Below are 21,647 nucleotides of genomic sequence, written 5' to 3'. Positions count from 1 at the left end.
TTTCTTGGTATGTGTGCTCATGACTTTTACAAAACGGACACACTCTGGACAGATGACTTTTACTTAATCTTGCAACCAAAAAAGTTAATCTTAAACTTGTTTATAATGTAAACAACTGTACCAGACCTTGAGCTTCTCTTATAAACTCTATAACCTTAATCCCTCATGAGCCTTGACCTAGGATAATGCATGTATGGGTCGATATATGGTGGTTAACAGCAAAGAAGATATGAAGATTTTCCCATTTTTGTTGTAAACAATATATGAAATTCAACTATTTATGGTATATGGTAGCTGGGCATGGTGACTAACACCTTTAATCCCAGCACTTGGGAGTGAGGCAGAGGCAGGCAGATCTTTATGAGTTCAAGGCCAGCCTGATCTACATTGTTAGTTCCAGGCCTACTGGGACTACAAGGAGACCCTGTCTCAAAAGGACAAAATTTTTTTGATAATGTGTTTATGTGTGTGTGTGTGTGTGTGTGTGTGTGTGTGTGTGTCTTCATCTAGGTCTAGAGATCAGATAAGATAATTGTACAACTTTTACTTCCCCATCTCATGCTGGATATACTGTTTCAATTAAACTGGGAGCTAGCCTTTGTTAGAGAGCACAGTTCCAAGAGAAATCTGAAGTAAGTAACAGGTTCTCAGCGGTTTGGGTCAACTCTTCGCATAAAAGTGGATACTAAGAGTCAGTTGTGTTTTTTTTTAAGTAAGGCATAATCATAATATAGCATTAACACAGTGTCAATATGTGTTTTAAAGTAACTTTTTAGTCGATAGATTTCACTGTGTTCCCATTTCTTTATTTCCAAACATTAATTTATTTTTTCTGTTAATATGTTCTGATGTTACAGTTGTATGACAGTGTTGTACTAACTGTTGGAGACATAGAGAGGTGTGTAAAATAGATGTACAACCGATAATTATTTTGCCAGTTGAGTGATACATGCTTCAGAGGAGAAGTAATTGGTGCTATGATTGTTTAACAGTCCTTAAACTAAAAGTACAGACAGGGACATAGCCTGTCACCCACTAACTCAAATCTATATTTAAGCTAAACTTTCTCCTCTAGCCTGGGACTGAATGAGTTTCTTGAATCTTCACCATGCAAGATGGAAGACTATAACTAGGTTGTGATCAAGTTTTTCTGGAAAATGTAAGTTATCATTTTGAGTATAGTACGTGGCCTTATCCTTGTACATATAAAAGTGGGTGACTTTCACTAATGTATTTTTTTGTAAATTTAATATGAGTTTTCATTTTGTAAAGAATTGGGTAGTGAAAGACCTTAAATATTTGATTGTTCTTTTTCCCATATAGTTTTAGAGCAACTTGTCTTATCCACAAAGGATTAACAATATTGCAGGACTTGAAACTGAGCTCAATTTGTGATGTTGTTTATGCATTAGTAAACTTTAGGAATTAAGATGATAAGTCAAAATCTTTCCAACACAGATGAATCAGTAAGCAAAAAGTCTGGGGAACAGCCTGGAGACCAGCTAAATAGAGATGCTTTCACTCTTTATTTTGTGATTGCTCAGTATTTTCTAAGGGCAGTTGCTTTGAAAATATCTTGATCGTCAAGACGTGTTGACACTTTGTAATGCACTGTGAACTCCTTGATGCTGGGGAATTCTGTTTCCCCATTGGCAATCTACCTCTCATCTCCAATTCTCTTTGACATCTTGCATTCACTACCTCCCTGGGTTGCTTTGATGGGTCTAGCTCATTCTTGGATTCTCTGGTTCTGATCTTATAAACAGCATCACTCATGACTAAAAAGTATGTATCCTGGACAAAATAATATTCTTTATTTTCTGAATTTATGAGTATTTTCAGTCAGAAAGGCCTTCAGTTAGATTCCAGTCTGTATTTGTAGAATTTGACTCTTAAAAACTACCAGTTAATCATCGGGAACAGTTTCATGTTTTCTTCTGATGCTGATTTCAAACAATTATGATTTTCTCTGTTGCTAAAAACTCCTAGAACCATTCCAAGGTTTTTAATAATTTATTTTGGCTTTGATTCTTGAATGCATCAAATAGTAGAAAGTCATTTGGCAGTAGAAACTGTTCCACCTGTGAAAATTTTATTCTGATTTCTTAAGTGAAAGATGAATGTCATTATCAGTGTTGACTGAGTCAATGGTAAAGCTTTGCTTCGTGGTTGGGTCTGGATGTGCACAGTGCTTGACTCCTGTATCCTTCGCAGTGTTTCTTGTCTGGTGAAATGCTGGAGGAGGGATTAAGGGGAAACTATATGGCTGACAGTTTTGGAAAGACAACAAAGCCTGATATACTCATTTGAATGCAGAACAATAAACAAAATACTGACTTCTAGAAACTTTATTGTGCAAGTTTATGTTTCATTTTATTTTATGATTTTAAAAATAGAAAAATATAAATAGCCTGAATAGCAGTCATGGTTTTAATATATCATAAATGGTTTAATTACCAGTTATCATCAACAATCACAGGCTATAGCTCCTTTTTAACAGTGGCATAAACCTGGCAACTTAATTATTTTTCCTCAATAAATGATCATTTTAAAGGTCTTTGCCTTTTTCAAATGTCACTGCACTGTACAGTATCAAGCTGATGACAATTACAGATATCTTGACCACAATTTATTAAATGCTCAGTGTTATATACAACATGTAAAATGTTTCCCCATGTAAATGTCTTTTCAAGGGAGTAGGCAACTCTATTTGTGTTGATAATTTATTCACCTGCTCTGTCCTGGAAATCTTATATCCAGCCACCTTCAAGATCTACTGCTACCTACTTCTGACCTCAGATGACTTCAGTTAGAATCTCTAGTCATGCTGCCAACACTAGGTGAAGACATAGAAAAAGGACTCGCTGCAAGAAAACACCCTATAGCAGGAATGACTCTGCCTGACGTATAGCAGGAAGGCTGATATAGATGGAAGGGGCCAGAGACAGGGGCAATAGGCACACAGGCCTGCCCTTGAAAGGCCTTTAGGATTTTAAGTGTGTGGAACAATAAACAGATCATTGTGACTTTAATATCTTTGCAGAAAAAATATGGAGGGTATTCTCAAACACCACACATTTGGATCTTTGTTATGACTTGTCAGACATTCACACCTAAAACAAACCTAGGTGATTCTTTTACAGATTAACTGTATGAGAAGAAAGCTGCATTGGTAAAAATTGACCCTTATTTAGGCAGCTTCTAAAGACTTGGTTTAGAAATCAGCACATTGATCCCCCTGCCTTTGATGTAACTGGTGATAATTAACCAATTATAATAGGGAAGAGACACACGTCCTTTAGGAAAATATACATGCTATTTATGTTCAGATGGGCTTTGTACAAAATCCACTTTTAATCATGACTGCCTGTCTTTCCAAATTTAATTCTCTTCCTCCTTAATGACAAAATATCCTTTGTAAATGTTGGCCTGTAACTTGTCAGCACGATTTTTAAAAATAAAAAGTGTTTAATGAACTTGATTTAATATTCTCATGTATACATCTGCCTTTTAGTCAAGAGTTTAGATCTAATAACTGGTTCATTTTCTGTAAGGAAAATTCTTTAATGAGGAAATTATATCTATTTCATCATTGATTTTTTTTCATTTTCTTCTCTTTTAAAAAATATTTTTACTAAAGTGTGTGCGTTTGTGTGTGTGTTTGTGTGTGTGTGTGTATTACATGTATTATGGAATATGTGTGGTGTTCAGAGGACAACTTAAGGAATTGGTTCTCTCCTTCTAGCATATGAGTAGTGGAGGAGTTCAGTTCAGGCTGTCAGACTTGGGGCCTTTTCACTGGCCCTGTTTATTTCTCTTTGAAACCATTATGGACAAAACACTGGAGATACGCCAAGAAAAAGTACTTTCTTGCTGAAATAAAATAACCATGTTAATATTGTTATATTTTGAGGGCTTTAAAACATATGGTATATGCTAAAAACATGTGACGTACCATAGCAAAAATTCTTCAGTATATTTTACCCGTGTTTTCCAAGTCGTTTGACCATGGAACCATTTTGAGTATGCGTGTAAAACCTTTTTACTTTGTTTCGTAAGATTGATGTTTTCCATAATTCACTCCGAGTCCTAAGTTTAGAACTGTCTTTTATTTCCACAGGTCGTAATATCAATGATGCCTTTCCTGAACATATTTTCAAATGAAACAGTGAAGAGTTACAATTTTTTATGCTGAACAGATGTTGAGTTTATTACCTTATAAGTCCTTACAGGACTTACATCTAAACCCCTTGGTGTTTTGGTGCTTATTCTGATGAAGTCCTTAGATTGAATTTACAGGTGACTCCAGCATTTCATAGGAAGCTTATCTAGTTCCCAGTAGATCGTTGAGTTTCTAACATAATCATTTAGACATTAAGGGACATGGTTCTTTTTTCTCCATATTTTCCTTTGGTGTGTGATTTAGAAGGCTGGTAGATAATGCTGGCCAAGAGAGTAGAATATTGTTTGATCCTTGGAATGTATACTGTATCTTTTTCTACCAAACAGACAACTGAATCTTTTGGAAAATTTTCAACTTTATTTCCAACTAGTGATGGACAGTAGAATATAGACAAGGAAACTGATAAATAATAGGAAATGACTTCTGACTCTAATTAAAATTTAAAAAAAGGTGAAAAAATACAATTGAGAAGATAACTACTGAAACAGCTAAGTGATTTTAAAAACACTTTCCACTTTTATTTTTGTGTTAAGTATTTTTTATAGTTGTTAACTGAAGTTTTGAGAATTTCATATAGTATATTTTGATCACATTTAAACCTTCTTTCCTATCCACACCCTTCTTATAGACCCCCTCTTTTGGAGTTCATGTACTCTGCCATGTATATTAAGGTCTGTTGAGCCAAGTTTGTGTCCCCAAATGTCCTTAGGTGTGTGTTCATCCACTGGAGCCTGGATAACCTATCTAATATCACATCTTTAAAGAAGACTAACTCAACTTCTCCCAGTAGTTATTGGTTGCCAGTAGTTCCACAGCTAAGATTGGAGCTTCTTACCAATTTACACACTTCTATGTGGGGATTTTTCTGGCTTGAGCCTGCATGGGTCTGGCACATACTGTCACCATGTCTGTAAGTTCGTGGAGGTAACTTCCCAGGTGTCTGAAACTGTCTGGAACACTGTTTCCTTGTGGTCATCAAACACCTCTGGCTCTTACAGTTTTTCTAGCCCCTTTCTGCAATGGTCATCAGCTTCGGGTTGCAGAGGTTTGATATGGGATAAGGACTCTGCAGTCTCTTAGTCTCTGCACTTTGGCCATTGTGGCTTTCTAGGTTAATCATCTGTTGCATGAGGAAGCTTTGCTGGTAAAGCTTTGCTGGTGAGCCTTAGGTGAATAGGTTGCATTATGGATATGTCACTTAAGGCTAGGCATCTCATAGACACTTATTCTTTTTATTTGACCAGTTTTAGAACTTTATAATGGTCTCTACCTTTTGCAAAAAGAAGCTTCTTGATGAGAGGTGAGAGGTACACTTGTCAGAAATGTCTGCAGCTCTGGCAGGGCCTCTTTCTAATTTTAATTTCCCTAAAGCTATGGCAATACCATGTTGAAAATCTATCTCTTTCCCAATTTTCAGTGTCATTTGTATTAACATTATTATGTACTGTTTTCTAGAAAACATTTTGGGGGACAATTGTTTTTACAATAATGTGGAATTTTATCCTCTTATTACCTTTGGCACCTGGAAGCATGTATTGTTATACCACTGAATATTATAATATAGCTATGTGTGGGGCTTTTTAGAGGACAGATGATAAGTAGTGCATGTGTGAATTTGTAGGTTCTTCACAATAGCTCTGTGATTCCTAAGGAAATAGATAGAGCCCATAGTAATTGCTGAAAATAATGGATGTACAGCAAGCAATGTTTGACTAGAACTGAATTTAAGGTGTTTATGGGGATTAAATCATGAGGAAAATAAAACTGATCCTGAAAGTTCCAACCCAGCATTGAAAGTTAGTAAATAAATGAGTGACAGAATGAAGATTTATATCACTCTGGAAGAACAGAACAAGGACTAGGGAAATCAGTGTTACTAAGGAGAGCTGGTCCACTATTCATGGTGTGGTTATTACTGTCTGATGGCAGAAATGGAGAAGGTGAAACGGATTATAGAACTTTTTTGAAAGCAAAGTAAACATGTTGTAGTACAGATGGAGAGGGTTGAGTAAAAGGAAGAAATAGTGTTACTTGAAGAAATGATAACATTCACAAGGTGAGAAATTTGAAGTCAAAAAGTTTTGGCAGTCTGGAGATGAGGAATTACTCATATATTGTGCTGAATTTAGGGCTGCTGGAAACTGACCAGTAGTAGTAATCTCTGCTAATGGTCCATGTACTTTTAGTATAATGAATTTTATAAACTGTTTTCTGTTAAATATACCAAAGACAATACCAAAGGGTTATAAAGTTATATTATTCAGGCCTTCAGTTTAAATGTTGTTGCTTTAATGTACTGTTGCTACTCTATCTTCTGTGTTATTCTAACTCGCTGAACCCACTCTGTGCTACTCATGAGAAAGACCTAATATGTTAAATAGATAAATGCATTGTTTCAGTTTCTACAGAAATTTTCTCCTCACAGTGCTCAAGCAATGGGCCCCTGTATTAGTTACTTTTATTGTTGTTCTGACAGAACACCTGACAAAAGCAACACGAGGATTAAGAGGCTTAATTTTGGTTCAGAGTTTGAGGGTATATAGTTCATCTTGGTGGCAGAAGCTAGAGGTAACCAGCCTCATTGCATATGCAGTCAGGAAGCAGAGAGAGATGAATGTCAGTGCTCACCCTACTTTCTTCCTTTTATTCAGTCTAGGACCTCAGCACATGGAATTGTACCACCTACATTTAGGATGAACCTTTGTACCTCAGTTAACGTAATCTGGAAACTTATAAATGTCCCAAAGGTTTGTTTCATTAGTGATTAGAGATTCTACCAGGTTGACAATATTAATAATGAGAAAAGTCCTATTCAGTGCCTATAGACCCACCAGAAATATCACTGTTGGCTTTCCATGTGTGAGTTATTTTATATAGTAAGACTTCATGTCATCCCCAGGGTATTTGGGTTACTTATTGGCAGTGTAGAATGCCAAGCTGAACTTGATGCTAGGGCATCAGCATCCACATCTGCACTCTAATGAATACTGGCTAGTTTGCACATTAAAAGAGAGCTATGAGTAGGCTATAACACTGAAGGAAACAGCTCTGAGAGCTAACACTTTATCACTTGTTCATCTCTTTTTTCACTCCTTCTCTGGGGAGCAGATGTTGGATATACATCCCATGAAAGCTTTAGTTTTCGCCAAGGAAGAGAGAAAAGAATCTCATTCTGAATATTATTAAATATTCATGTTGCTACATATAAACCTTGTGATATACTTATACACAGACATGCATTAGACAGATACATAATCATACTTGTATCAATTATTTGAGTTTCTGTTCCTGAAGCATTTGAATAACTTTTGAAGGATTTTAATCAGTGATCCAAATTCCAAGAGGTATTTCTGTTTATATCTGAACCAATTATCATAAAGTATATTAGAAATACTAATCCTCAGCAAAACAATTTTTGCTTATTACACTGAGCTAGCTCGAAACACTGTCTACAAACTTCATCTGGAAGTCCATGTAGTCCTGTGCTCTGTCTTCATTGTAACCAGTCTGTCCTATATCCATTTCACAGACATTGAGAAACTGGGTGACTCAACTGAGAAGATGCTGTTTGATTTTCCTTGAGATGATCTTCCTTGCAAGGGGCTTCATAGAGTTAACTGATTTTTTTTCATAGTGGTTAATGAATAGTTACTCTTGTGGCAGAATTTTGTTTGTGCCATTTTTAGTTGTGAAATGTACCTGGTGGTCAGGTTGTTTATAGGGAGGCTTAAAATTCTGGGACACGACCAATATTCACTACAAAGAATTTGGTAATTGTTGACTGGACATTAGTTTAGGTTTTGTTGTATATTTGCTGGACAGAAATTTATTCAGAATGATCTGAGGTTCAGTGACCTTACAAAGAGTGAGGTAAGAGAGGGCTGACCACATCAGAGAACTGTGGTCAGGATACTGAAGTTTCTCAGTGACCTCATCAGGCTTTGGACACAGTCCAGGCCTGACACAGTAGCAGCAGGTTTGGGTGGCCAATCATGAATCTTCTTCCTGGGTATGGAGCATGAGAAGCTATGTGCTACACATGAAGCAGAGGAAGCAACGTGCTCCTTCAATCACCAGTGTCAGAAGACCACAAATGGGGTGTGAGGTAGACATGTGAAGACCACTAATGTGCTGTCAAGTAGAGCTGAAGGGATACCATCTGGAAAGGATAAGAGTGAATAAATGATCAGACCCAAGTAGATGAATGTCATACTAGAAACCCAACTGAATCAAGGAAGGGTGGGGACAACAGAATCCAACAGAAAATATTATCAAGGAAAATGGCCCAAACTGCTTTCTCAACAGAGCAGCATGCATCAGGTTAGCCAACTCTTTGTTACACTTGTAACACCCAGAGCAGCTAGTAAAGAATAGGCTCAGGAGGAGTTGCATCAGGAGAGCTTGGGCAGGAGGACAGGAAACTCAGAATTAGATTTACGCTAAACAGTCAGGATGTAAATGCAAGAAGAAACAGTCACACTACAAATTAGTGTTTGAGGATACCAGAAGTGCAGATGTATTTTCCCCAGACAGATAGGAATTTCTTTTTGAAAAATATTTTTATTTATTATTTTTATTTTAAATGTATTTTTGTACTGCCTGCATGTATGTAAGGGCACCTGTATCATGCAATGCCCACAGTAGTCAGGAGAGAGCATCAGATCCCCTGGAACTGGAGTTATGGATGGTTGTTAGCTGTCATGTGGGTGCTGGGATCCAAGCCCAGGTCCTCTGCAAGAGCAGCCAATGCTATTAACCACTGAATCATCTCTCCAGCTCCAGATTGGAATTTCTTAACTTCGTGAGGATTTTGAGACAAAAATCAAGGTTTACAATTGTATATATCTGAGGGTGAATTATATATACATCTACATTAATTGCCCAAGTATGGATACTGCATCTGAACAAGCTCCCTCCTTCCTTCCCTTTCTCCCTCCCTCTTTTCAACTGCAGGGGCTTTTTTTTTTTCCTTCATATTTTAATTCTTCTGCTTTGTAAGGCAACTTCCTATTTCTTAAATATCTTGCACTTTCCACTCAAGAAAATGTGATTTGTGCTCCTTAGATTATATATTAAAATATCTTATTACTTCTTTGAGAATTTTATACAATGCGTTTTAATCATATTCAGACCCCACATTTTCACCTCCACTTTACTATCCCCCCGATTTCATGTCCTCTTATTATTATTTTGAAGGCCTCTCAGGTGCAACTTGTGCCTTAGCTTATAATTTTATACCTCCTTCACATAATTCCTCTATAATATGTGAGAGATGAGATGCAAGTTCACACGTGATTTGTCCTGGTGACAAAAGAATAATGATTTATCTTCTAATTAGCTGGAGTACAGCAGGAAACACAGCCCAGCCATGCTGCCAGCAGCCTGAGGGATTGCCTTCTCCTTTAGGGACCTCCACTAAGGTAAAGCTGAAGCCAGAAGCCACAGAAAAGAATTTCAGGATGAGCCAGTATGAAACAGAGTAAAAGTCTATTAAAAAGAGATTTTTAACAGATTTAAGCTTTGGGGAGAAAATAAGACATACCCGTGGGCGTGACCTCAAAGGAGAGTAGCTCTCAATTGTCCTTGTAATAACCGTGTAGATGATTTTGCTAGGCTCTCGAAGGATTGTTGGGGATCCAAATGACATCACAGGGTGGTTCTCAATGTGCACTGACCAGGGTTACAGCTGATAACCTAGCCATAGATCACAAGAATTGGCTTAGGAGGTTGGTATGTTTTCACTGCAAACAAATGTTACTAGCCTTGTTTGTGAGCTTTCTGGAAAACATCTGGGAAAGGAGTGAGGACATAGTCAAGGTCATATAAGCTTCAACCTGGCTTCTTGGTATTCTAACATTCTTATTTTGGAAATCTCTCTATGTAAAAGAAATATTGTTTCTGTGCCAGAAAACTTCATAGCAAATATTAATTGTGCTGGCGTTCTTGATTCTTAGCTAGTGAGAAGCTCCTAGCAGACTCTGGAGTGGAGTGAGGGACTCCTTTCCCTTCCTACATCCCCATTATTTCCCCTTTCTATCCTGCCTCATTTATATGTGGCTAAATTTTATTTTACATATTCAGATAAATAGAACATAAATCTTATGAAGGTAGAGAATCTGCCTCCTTTATTTTGTCATTGCTGTGTGAAACTGTCTCTGACACTTAACAAATATTGGTTAAAAGGATACATTTAAGTTCTTGGAATAATATTACAGCTTCGATTTGTGTAGAGGTAGAATGTGGTTGGGGGGTGGCGTGGAGTGGCCTGCAAGGGCAGAGAAGAGGGACAGGTGCTGGGGTGCTGTCTCAGCTACAGGGCATATAGTTCCAACTGTTGTGTAGAAGTTTCCTATCCAAGGTTACCTTAGCCTACCCCTAGGCACTTTGTAGGAAATAGATTAGCTCTGAGCATCCCGAAAGAAGCAATAGGATCTTTGGCTTGTGGTTATGGCACAGCAGTGGAAAATCAGGGGGCATTTAATGTGTAGACACCCATGGCTACACAACTGTTCTTTCTGCAGCCTAGCTTTACTCATGCAGGTGAGTAGTGTTTATTTCTCCAGTTTCAGTTTCTACAGGGAGGGTGTGAGGAAAGCATGCTAAGATCCTGGGAACTCAGAAATGGCTACTGAGATACTAAAGCCTAAGACAAGACACAGGATTCGGAATGCCATGTCTCTACCCCAGTGTTGAGAGAACCAGAAAATTGAGAATGTATATTTTCTGCTACAGTGTTGCAGCCTAAGAATATATTTAACATATTTAGCCTTGAGTTTAAAACGTACAAAGTATTGGGGATGGAGAGATGGCTCAGCGATTAAGAACACTGGTTGTTCTTGCAGAAGGCCCGGGTTTGAATCCCAGCACCCATATAACAGCTAACAACTCTCTATAACTCCAGTCCCAGGGGATCTGACAGCATCGTCTGACCTCCGCGGGTATTTCATGACACAGGTGAACTTATCTACATGCAGGCAATACACACATATACATAAAATAAACATAATGAAATTTTAAAAATACAAGTGTTTTAAAGCACAACCACAAAAAATATAGACCCCGTAAGTAAATTATGTTTGTTTTATTGTTCTTATAAAGAAAGAAAAAAGAAATCATGGCATAATTTGCTTGTTATTTTTCAGTCGGATATTATACAAATGAGGAACTTGGTTTTATATTTTTTGGAGACAGTGCTGCTTTAAATAATTTGAGATGCATACACATTCAGGTGGCTCCCCCCGTTTTCATTAGAGTAATATGATTCTTTGAGAAAATATTCATTGGCTAGAGTCAATACAAACTGTTTTTGCAGTGTGGTTGATGATGAAGTTTCTCCTGTTGTGTTTACACTGATTCTTAGGCTTGATTCTGAAGAGACTTCACAGAAGGGATGATTTTAGACTGTTTTGATTGCAATGAACAAGTCCCACTTAGGTTACCTCAGTAAAGTCTCGGGCTAAAGCATAAATATATGAAGTCTGAGGAATCCCAGAGAAGCTGGACTGATGTGAAGAAATGAGAAGGAGCCAGGGCAGCATCTCTAAGCAGGTCTGCTGTGGACCCTTTAGGGCAGAGCTGACTTCAAGAGCTGTTCCTTAGCTCTTGCTTTTCCTGTTGTTCCCAGCACCCTTGAAAGATTTTTTCCCTCTCTTCTCTGACTCAGTTTTTGCTCACTTCCCGTTATTAGCCTTTATGAATTCTACTTCCTCCTGTTATATTTAAATTATTTTCTTCTTGCATCTTTCCCCCCTCCTTTTCTAGCAATAAGCTGACTGAGAATTTAGAGCTTGTTCTTGTTGAGGAAATCCACTGTTGTCTAAGTGGAGCTTTCCTGGACAATCTGGTCCTACCTCAGATGCTCAAATGTTCAGTACAAGATGCACTTCCATCAGGAGGATAAGGCAGGATTCGCACGGCTGAGATTTTTAGGAACGGCATTTCTCAAGGCATGAAGGTGACCAATGAGAGAGAGAGAGAGAGAGAGAGAGAGAGAGAGAGAGACAGAGAGACAGAGACAGAGAGACAGAGAGAGAGAGAGAGACAGACAGACAGAGAAAGAGAGAGAGAGACAGAGAGAGAGAGAGAGAGAGAGAGAGAGATTGTGTGGTGGCAGGATATTCAGCACATGGAGATCAGAATTGGAAAATGTTCAGTACTTACCACTGGGGCATGCTCACAGTATTCTTAGAATGAAGCAGATGATATAACTGTTTTCACTCAGTTTTTCAAGCACTGTACGTAACTACTTCACTCATTTCATTCACATAATTTTCTTCTGAGTTTATTTTCATTCATTTCTTTATGAGTTGTTTCAGTCCTTAGTGGCTATAAAATACATAAACAACTTCTACAGGAAGTGAAACACTTGAATGTTGACATCTATAAATCCACAAGGTTGTTTTGGTTTTAAACAGTAATAAAGATTGAAACTCAATTTTGCCTCTATTTTGACACATTACTTCTCTGCAACCTCCCTGAGCGGTCACTCTGAGATTATGCAGTGGTGGTGTTTGAAAGCAGAGTCAGAGCTTTGAAAATGTGAGATGAGTTTGTCTTTCAAATGTTTGTCTTATATAATCTCTGTGTATTTTATTGAGGTTTGTTTTCTAGAAAGGTAGACCTTTTGACCTGTCAATAAGGTTTTACCTCTTTGTTTATCACTCTTGTCTTTCTTTATCCTAGTCCTTCCCAAATGTTTACTGAGCATTTAGTATTTACCAGGCACAAAGAAAGTGATGAAATTTCCACCTAATTCAGTCATACAGAAAGCCAGCGATTGTCAGTCTTAACAGTAGAGATGGTGTGCTGGATAGCTTTAGTGTCAACTTGACACACCTGGGTTGAGGGAGCCTCAATTGGGTAATTTCCTCTATTAGACTGGCCTGTGGCCATGTCTGAGTGCCATCTTCTTGATGAGTGATGTGGGAGGGCCAAGTCCACTGTGGGTGGTGCCACCCATGGGCAGGTGGGCCTGCATTGCATAAGAAATCAGGCTGAGCAGGGGCCAGGGAAGCAAGCCAGTAAGCAGTGTTCCTCTATGGCCTGTGCTCCAGCTCCTGCCTTCAGGTTCCTGCCCTGAGTTCCTACCTTGGGCTCCCTGATGAACTGCGACCTGGGATATGTAAGCTAAATAAACCCTTTCCTCCCCAAGTTGGTAGTGGTCAGAGTATTTTGTCACAGCAATGAAGAACAAACTAAGACAGATGGAAAGATGCAGTCATTTGAACACCACAGTTCCCTTGATTAGGAAGCAATTTTTCATTCATTTGTTACAAGTATCTGCTATGATCTTTCGATCTTCTGACTGTTTTTTATTATAGTAGATATTCTTTACAGGTGTCAATAGAAAAAAGAAGAAAATTCATCACTATTGCATTTGACAAGGAACAAGCCACAGCTTATATTAGCATTGTTTGTTTTGTTTTGATTTGTGTTTGTTTTGTTTTGTTTTGAGACAGGGTCTCCCTTTAACCCCAACTGGCTTAGAACTTTCTATGTAGACCATATTGGCCTTGAACTCCCAGAGATCTGCCTGCCTCTTCTTCCCAAATGCTGGGATAGAAGTATGTGCCACCATGCCCGGCTACATTAGCATTCTTATAAGACCACACTATCTACAATGAGTAAGACTATTTGTTTTTCTGTACTATCAATAAATCTTAAAGTTAACAAAAGTATGAAATCAGATGGTTAGTACAGTGCAGTTTAGCATGAAAACTGTATGCACTGTCCAGGACTGTAAAAGGAAAGTGAAGTTCAGCACTTGGCTCTTGCTTGGTGTTGATTTTCACATTGGTGAAAGAAGGAAAGTGAAACTAAGTACAAGAAAGGGTTATTTAGAAAATAAAATATCATTGTACCCATGAACACATTTTGAAAAATGAGCAGAACCTTATGAATCCATCCTCATCTGTGTAAACAAATTTGTACAGAGTACTGCTTCAAAATTAAGAGTTGAGTTAGATATGAGGTCTTCCTAGGCCAGCATGTAATTTGGCGTTGATAATAGCAAGCTTTTGTCATTTTTTTTCATAATAAATTATAAGATAGATTTCTTCATCTATATTTCCAGTCCATAATACAATGCCAAGTACTTAGTGGCGGTTTGATGAATGTTTATTACATGAATAAAACTGAGGAGGAGATGAAGAAAAAACTATATTTGTCACATCATAATCTTATTATTATAAACTACTAAAGTGGCTTCAGTTATGTTTTACAGAAAGTAGTCACACCAAAGAGGTGGCGGTTTCCTTCCTGCTTCCAACTATGACATTGATAGACTGCTGTTCCTTTCATTTCACTTTTTTGGGGGGCTGTAAATGGTTATAGCAAATATAAATGAAAATGTGGTCCTAGCAGTATTGCCTTCATTAGCTGCATTAAGTGAGGTCTTCATGGTCAGCAGGAAAGTTTTGTGCTGACTTGAATTTAAGTGCTTTCATGCATAGCAAAGTGCTGAAGACTGGCTTGCTGGGTTTCATCTTGTGATGAGTTCCGCAGGGGAGTGACTTCCTGTAGCTGATGCTGGTACTTTCCCAGTAACTAAGAGATTCAGAGAATTAAGAAGGCTGCTTTTGATCATTTGCTTCTTTTAACTATTCACAGCTTGGAAATTAGACATACTTGTCATTACATGAGCTCCTATTTTCCATGGTTCGCTGTTGAAATGTCTTTGTAAAAGTTTACATGCAAGTGCAGACTCTCCCGTTACTTGTTGGAATGGGGAAATTTGGTTACACATTTTACCTTTTCAACACAAGTTGTAACTTTTCTTGGAATGCATCTTTTAGTAGTGAATTATATGGCCTCACATTAGTATTGTACATAACAGCTTTGAAAGTACTTTTTTTTTAAATATATGAGCTCCTTTGAAAAATGCCCCCAGGAGAGGCAGGTTGGGAATTCTTAGTGTTGTGTTGCAGTGCTTTCTAAGTGATTTGGACCAGGTTTCTGTACAATGTATTTTAATTCCGAATGAAATTTATCAGTGTTCTTCTATTGCCATTGCTATATCTTTTATTCCTCTGATAGATCTGTGTACAAAGAAGAGGTCTGCTCTACCTCTCTTTGGGTATTGGGAGATTAAGTTCAAATAAAATTATTACAATTTTCTTTGTTCACAGATAGGACACTATCTCCATGTGTCACAGAAAAACTGAAAAAGTGATATTTAAAAAGTTTTGTTAGATAGAAGGAACTAATCAGGAAAATATGTGAGGAGGCTGAACAGAAAGATGGTCACAGTTGGTCAATAAAATCCTTGTTCTTTATAAATATTTTATAATATATAATTTTATAGCTTAGACTGCAAGGAAATGACTGAAATATGCATTTGTATGCATGGTATGCTTCATTATTGGTTATGTTGGATTGAATTCAGTTTGAATTGAAATCTAGAGAGGAGAAAAATGGAGAAGAAATTTCTAGAGAATCAGGTACTTTGGGGGAGAAATACATGTTGAGATAGTACAATATATTTAAACTTACATAAGAGAAAAGAATAGTCATATTTTTAAAAAGAATAATGATGGAAAAATGAGCTGTCACAAGCTTAAGTTTTATTGATTGATACCTGGTATCTAGGGAGAAAATTTCCTTTAGAATAATCTCTGTTGCTATGACATATACCAGCCTTCAAAATGAAATGATGGAATTTTTTACCCAGGTATTTGATATATCCAAGTTTCTTATAGAAAAAAAATTCAGTTTATGTTTGTAGTTCTAAAAATTCAAGTTTTTAAATTTTTAATAGGCCATTCAGATATCACATAGTAGGTGTCAAATCTGAGGACAGTCAAAAGCTTGTAAAAGTCAAGCTGTCAAAGTATATATTTGTGCTAGACATTTCTGTGATGCATTAGTAGAACTTGAAAGATTTTCTTAATTATTGTCCTTTTGCAGAGCCTCAAAGAAATAGGAAAGAATCTTTAAAAATAGAAAAATATTGGAATAATTCTATTCTGCAACCAACAAGTATTTTATTTTTCTTAATTGTGAAATACAACATAAATTTATCAATAATAAGGAGATGCCATACACTGCATTATTAAATAAATTAATAAAATTTAATTAGAAGATAGGATCTGCATATAAATGAGAACATGTGATTTGTCCTTATATAACTGGTTTACCTCAGTTAATATGATATTTTCCCACTTCATTGATTTTCCTGCAAATTTCACAATTTCAGTTTTCTTTTTTATTGAATAAAGTTCCATTGTATATATGTACCACATTTCATTATTGTTAGTTGATGGACATGAAGGCTGATGGTAGGATATAGAGTCCTTTGGGAATAAGTCCAGAAGTGGTATAGCTGGGCTACTTGATAGTTCCAGTTTTAGTTTTTGAGAAATCTTCCTATTTATTTGAATAGTGGTATGTGTACTGGGTCCCAATTTATACCTCCACCAACAATAAGGACTTCTTTCTCCACATCCTCAACAATACTTTTTGTGATTTTTTTTCTTTTTTTAGTCTTTTTTAATTGAATATTTGTGCATTTATATAATACATCTCAATTATATTTAGACCCCCCCCTTATCTGCACTCTCCCATAGCACCCCCCCTCCCGCTGGATTTCATGCATTTTGTCTTGTATGTTAAGGTTTATTGAGCCATGTTTGTGTCACTTGGTATGAGTTTATCCACTAGAGCCTGGTCGGCCGATCTAGCATCACTCCCTTGAAGAAGACCAACTCTCCCTCACCCAGCAGTGATCAGTTGCCAATAGTTCCTCAGTTAAGTAGGGGACTTCTTACCCCTACTTCTATGCTCAGTTTTTGTCTGGTTTGAGTTTTCATGGGTCTTGTGCATGTTGTCACTATTGCTGTAAATTTATATGAGCATGTTTCTAGACACCTGGGAAACAGTTTGCTTGTATTCATACACCACTTCTGTTTCTTACAGTCTTTCTGCCCCCTCCTCTGCAATGGTCCCTGAGCCCTGGGTTACAAAAAAGTCAGGTGTGGAGTTGCACACCTTTAATCCCAGAACTCAGCAGGAAGAGGCAGATAGATCTCTGTGACATCAAGACCAGCCCATCCTACATTTCAAGTTCCCTTCCAGCTGGGGCTATAGGGAGACCCTGTCTTAAAAAAAAAAAAAAAAAAAAAAAAAAAAAAAAAAAATAGGGCCTATAGATGGCTCAGCAGTTAAGAACACTGGATGTTCTTGCAGAAGACTCAGGTTAGATTCCCAGCACCCATATGGCAGGTAATAACTGTCCATAACTCCAGTTCCAGGGGATCTGACAGTCTCTTCTGACCTCTGCCAGCACTGCACAAAATGAGTGCACTTACCTACATTCAGGCAATACATGCATACACATAAAATAAAAATAACAAATAAAAAACTTTTTAAATTACCTTTATATAAAAAAAGAGTATTTGGGCAACACAAATTGGAACTAGATAAGAAAAATAAATAAAACAAACAAACAAACAAACAAAAATTCCACTTTATATATCCAGCTAATGAAATTTCTCACGTCTCCTAAATCTGTTCCTTACTATTTTTTTTTAAAATGGATCCCCTGTTCTAGTTTGTTTCTCCATTTCTGTGACAAAATACCCTGACCAATACCAACTTGGGGAGGAAAGGGTTTATTTTATCTTAAAGCTCCTGGGTCATAGTTCATCACTGAGGGAGCCCAAGTTAGGAAATCAGGGTAGGAACCTGGAGGCAGGAGCTGGAGCACAGGCCATGGAGGAATTCTGTTTCACTGGCTTGCTCCCCTGGCCCATCCTCAGACTGCTTTCTTATACAGCATAGGCCCACCTGCCAAGAGCTGGCACCACCCATAGTGGGCTGGGCCTTCCCACATCACCCAGTAATCAAGAAGATGCTCCACCGACATGGCCACAGGCCAGTTCAATGGAGGCAGTTCCCCAATTGAGGCTTCCTCAACCCAAGTGTAATAGTCACTTTTTTGTTGCTGTGATAGAAACACTGACCAAAGCAACTTATAGAATGAAGAGTCTACATGAGCTTAGAGTTCCAGGGAATTATAGTCCATCATGGCAGGGAGGCATGGTGGCAGGAGGATCAGGAGCAGTGAAAGCTAAGCTCTCACATCTTCAAGCAAGGCACAAGTGCAAAAGAGCAACTGGAGATCAAACAAGGCTTAAGAACTCTCTAAGTCCTCCCCCAGTGATGTGCTTCCTCCAGGATAGCCACATCTTCTAAGACCTCCCAAAACAACACCACCAACTGGGAACAAAATGTCCAAATACTTGGAGCCTATGGGGACATTTTCTTTCATACCACCACAACAGGTGTGTCAAGTTGACAGCTAAAGCTATCTAGCACATCCCCTCTATTATCCTCACCAGAAATTATGAACTAAGCAATTAAATATCCCATCCTAAGTTTGATGAAAACTCATGTTTTAAGCAAACAAAACATTAAAGGCATATAAGTTCTCCCTTCAACCTGAAAAGTCTACTGAAGGCTCATTTGCAATTCCATATGTTTTTTAAGTCAAGCCTCTGATAATAATAAATATGTTCAAAACATCAAAAGATTAAATGAAAAATAGTTCTGTAGGAAATTTTATTTTTCTCAAAAAATTATTTGATCATTTTGACCCATTACGTTTATAATGTTAGATCAATTTAGGGAAACTCATATAACATTCAATAAAGTGTATATTATATATCAGTAAACAACATATACTTAAGAATGGTTATTTTGTTGTACTTGAGAGGAAACCAAATAAAACTCAGTTAAACAAAACCAAATATGTATTGGTTATCGTAATCCCAAGTCTGCAGTAGCTCTTTAGGCACAGATAAACAAAGGCATACAAATGTGTTTCTTTTTCACAGCTCTGTTTCCTGCTGAGTTGGAGATATTTCAAGGAAAGTAACCCAAGGTCAAAACAAGCTCTGGACCTTCATTCCTGCAGTTAATCATCTCCAGTGGATGAGTATTGCCTCTCTCTAGCTGTGGTAAGGGTACCCATTTTCTTATCCTTCATTTAGCCCACATTTCCATTCAGGAATGAGTCCCTATGAGGAGAATCATGGGGCTTCATTGTCCACTCCTGGAACTTGTGTTAGAGTCCTTGGCCAAGTCTAGCTACAAATAGGAGGGTCTGCCAGGGATACTCAGGATGCTATTGCCAGAATTAAACTATTTATTTATTTATTTATTGATTTATTTATTTATTTATTTTGCTGGGAGAGGGGTGTTAGCAGCTTGAAAGTGCAGTGTATATTTATAATAAAGCAAATGAAAAGTGAAATATACACTGTTGGGTGAAACACCAAACCAAAGAATATCAGTTTAAAATGGTAGGCTAATATCTGCCTAAGAGGAACATAGAGCTTGATAGCAAAACAACCATGCTGAAAATGCTGGATTGCTAAAAGGAAGGCCTAAAACATAACCAGTCATCATGTACATATTTGTGATGTTTGCATCTATAAAACTATTCCCTTGTTTATAAGATGATAATTATATTGTTAATAGTACTTAAATTTGTGTACTTTTTCCCACATTTCACTCCTGATTTTTTAAAAAAATTGTTTTTTTTGAAAGTCCAATAAAACTCAGTTAAACAAAACCAGTTGTGTATTGGTTATCATAATCCCAAGTCTACAGTAGCTTTTCAGGCACAGATAAATCCAGGCATCCAAATGTGTATTTCATACAGAACATCTCAGTCGAACTTAGTCATCTTTATACCCATTCCCCACTGGCACCCTCAAATAATCCCCCCCACTGGAATTCATACATTCTGTCTGTCATTTGCATTAAGACCTATTGCATCAAGTTAGTGTCGCCAGATGTTTCTCAGTGCAAGTTCAATTACTGAGGCTAGTCAGCTTATACAGATTCCCTCACTTTAGGACGATCAGCTCTTCCTGACCTAGCAGTAATCAGTTGCCAGTATTTCTTCAGCTAAGACTGGGGTCTCCTGTCAATTCCCCCAGTTCTATGCTGGATTTTTGTCTGCCTGAGTTTGCATGGGACTTCTGTATGCTGATACCATTGCTGTAGATTCATATGATCAGAGTCTCAGGATCTTGTAGGACTCTATTTCCATATGATTTTGCACCTCCTCCATGGCTCTTACAGTCCTTTTCATCCCCTGTTCTGTTATGCTCCCTGAGCCCTGAGTGGATGAAGTTTAATATAGGAGTCTTATCTGAAGATCAGCATTCTGCAGACTCTTAATCTCTATGATTTGGCCATTTATGACCCTTTGTGTTCCTGACCCTCTGTTGCATGAGGAAGCTTCATTAATGAGACTCAAGAGATTCATTAGTAACCTCTTTACCCATGTACATATTTTCTTTTATTACATGAAGAATTCTTTTGTTATATCAAAACACTGCAGTAAAGAACTTGGGATTATAATTTCCATCTTATTAGATGAATGAAGGAAAGCAAAGCAATAAAAATGGAAGGAAGAAAGGAGGGAAGGAAAGAAAGGAATCAAAATACAGGAAATTATTTGGGAAAACAATTCTGTTCATAAACATATTGGTGCTGAAATACATAACTGTGGTATTTTGCAGATAATCCCAGTGTTAATGGTTCCCTAGAGGAGTTAGTTGAAATTCAGCCTAGTTAAATCCATAAACAGAAAAATAAAATTTTAACCATTAATCGAAAAACATTATTTAGCAAATTAGCTAAGATTCAGAGAAGTAAATGACTTCCCCGCCCAACATCACCAGCAGGTGTGGATCTGTAACTCAAATCTTGAGATATCAGCTTCAGAAATTGGAAGTTTACCACTATATTCCATCATGGCCTATAATTATGTCCGAGTATTCAATAAAACATTTCATAGTTACCAGAAGTCACGTTTTAAAAGTATATTTTATCTGTGTAAAATTCACTATATGATCTCAACAGAAAAAAATAATAGACCCAAATGAATGACTCTACTCTCTTATACTTAAAATTTTAGTATGTATGTTAATATATTTAAATGATGGAAACTTTAAAAAAAATCCTATGAATAGTTGTCTTTTCAAGTTTCATTTATTGTTGCTCTAGATAGTATAGTTTTAATGTTTTAGAAAATTGGTTTCATTTTTTGCAAAATCATTAAATGATGCTTTCTATTTTCTAATGTTTATCAAATTTCTATTTGAAGAAAAGTTATCTTACTGCTGGAGAGAAAGCAAAACTCAAAAAGGGATGGAAAACAAAAAAATATTATTTCTCATCCAATATATTTTATTTTATCAAATGTACAATGATAGCTTAGAAAAGCCTGAAAATCTTCATGGTCAAAATTGGGTAAAAAGCTAATATTAAACAAGTAAAACTGTAAATGCCAACAACGTTATGACTAAACTTTTGTATTATTCAATTTTTATGCTGAAGTAATATAAACATTAACATTTATACAAATTATGGGAGATTATGGTGAAATCTGTATTCTTTTTCCCTTCTGTGGAAGTATAATTTACCCAGTGTTCCAGAAAAAAGTGAATTATAC

General features: G+C 37.0%; 1 protein-coding gene across 5 annotated transcripts in view; it reads left to right on the top strand.

The window, feature by feature from the left end:
• Nucleotides 1–21,647, top strand: part of Gulp1 (GULP PTB domain containing engulfment adaptor 1) — a 328,175-nt gene that overhangs the window by 77,342 nt on the left and 229,186 nt on the right. For 4 of the 5 annotated variants that reach the window (XM_029564763.1, XM_017798836.2, XM_029564760.1 and 1 more), the window contains exon 2: nucleotides 19,015–19,137. The exons of the other annotated variant lie outside the window; for it this stretch is intronic. The gene's annotated coding sequence lies outside the window, so the exon portion shown is untranslated. The remainder of the gene's footprint in view (nucleotides 1–19,014; nucleotides 19,138–21,647) is intronic. 5 annotated transcript variants of the gene reach the window in all.

This window comes from Nannospalax galili, unplaced genomic scaffold (assembly GCF_000622305.1).
Source record: "Nannospalax galili isolate Female #2095 unplaced genomic scaffold, S.galili_v1.0 scaffold115, whole genome shotgun sequence".
Taxonomy (NCBI): domain Eukaryota; kingdom Metazoa; phylum Chordata; class Mammalia; order Rodentia; family Spalacidae; genus Nannospalax; species Nannospalax galili.
This window is presented reverse-complemented; position numbering and strand designations above follow the sequence as displayed.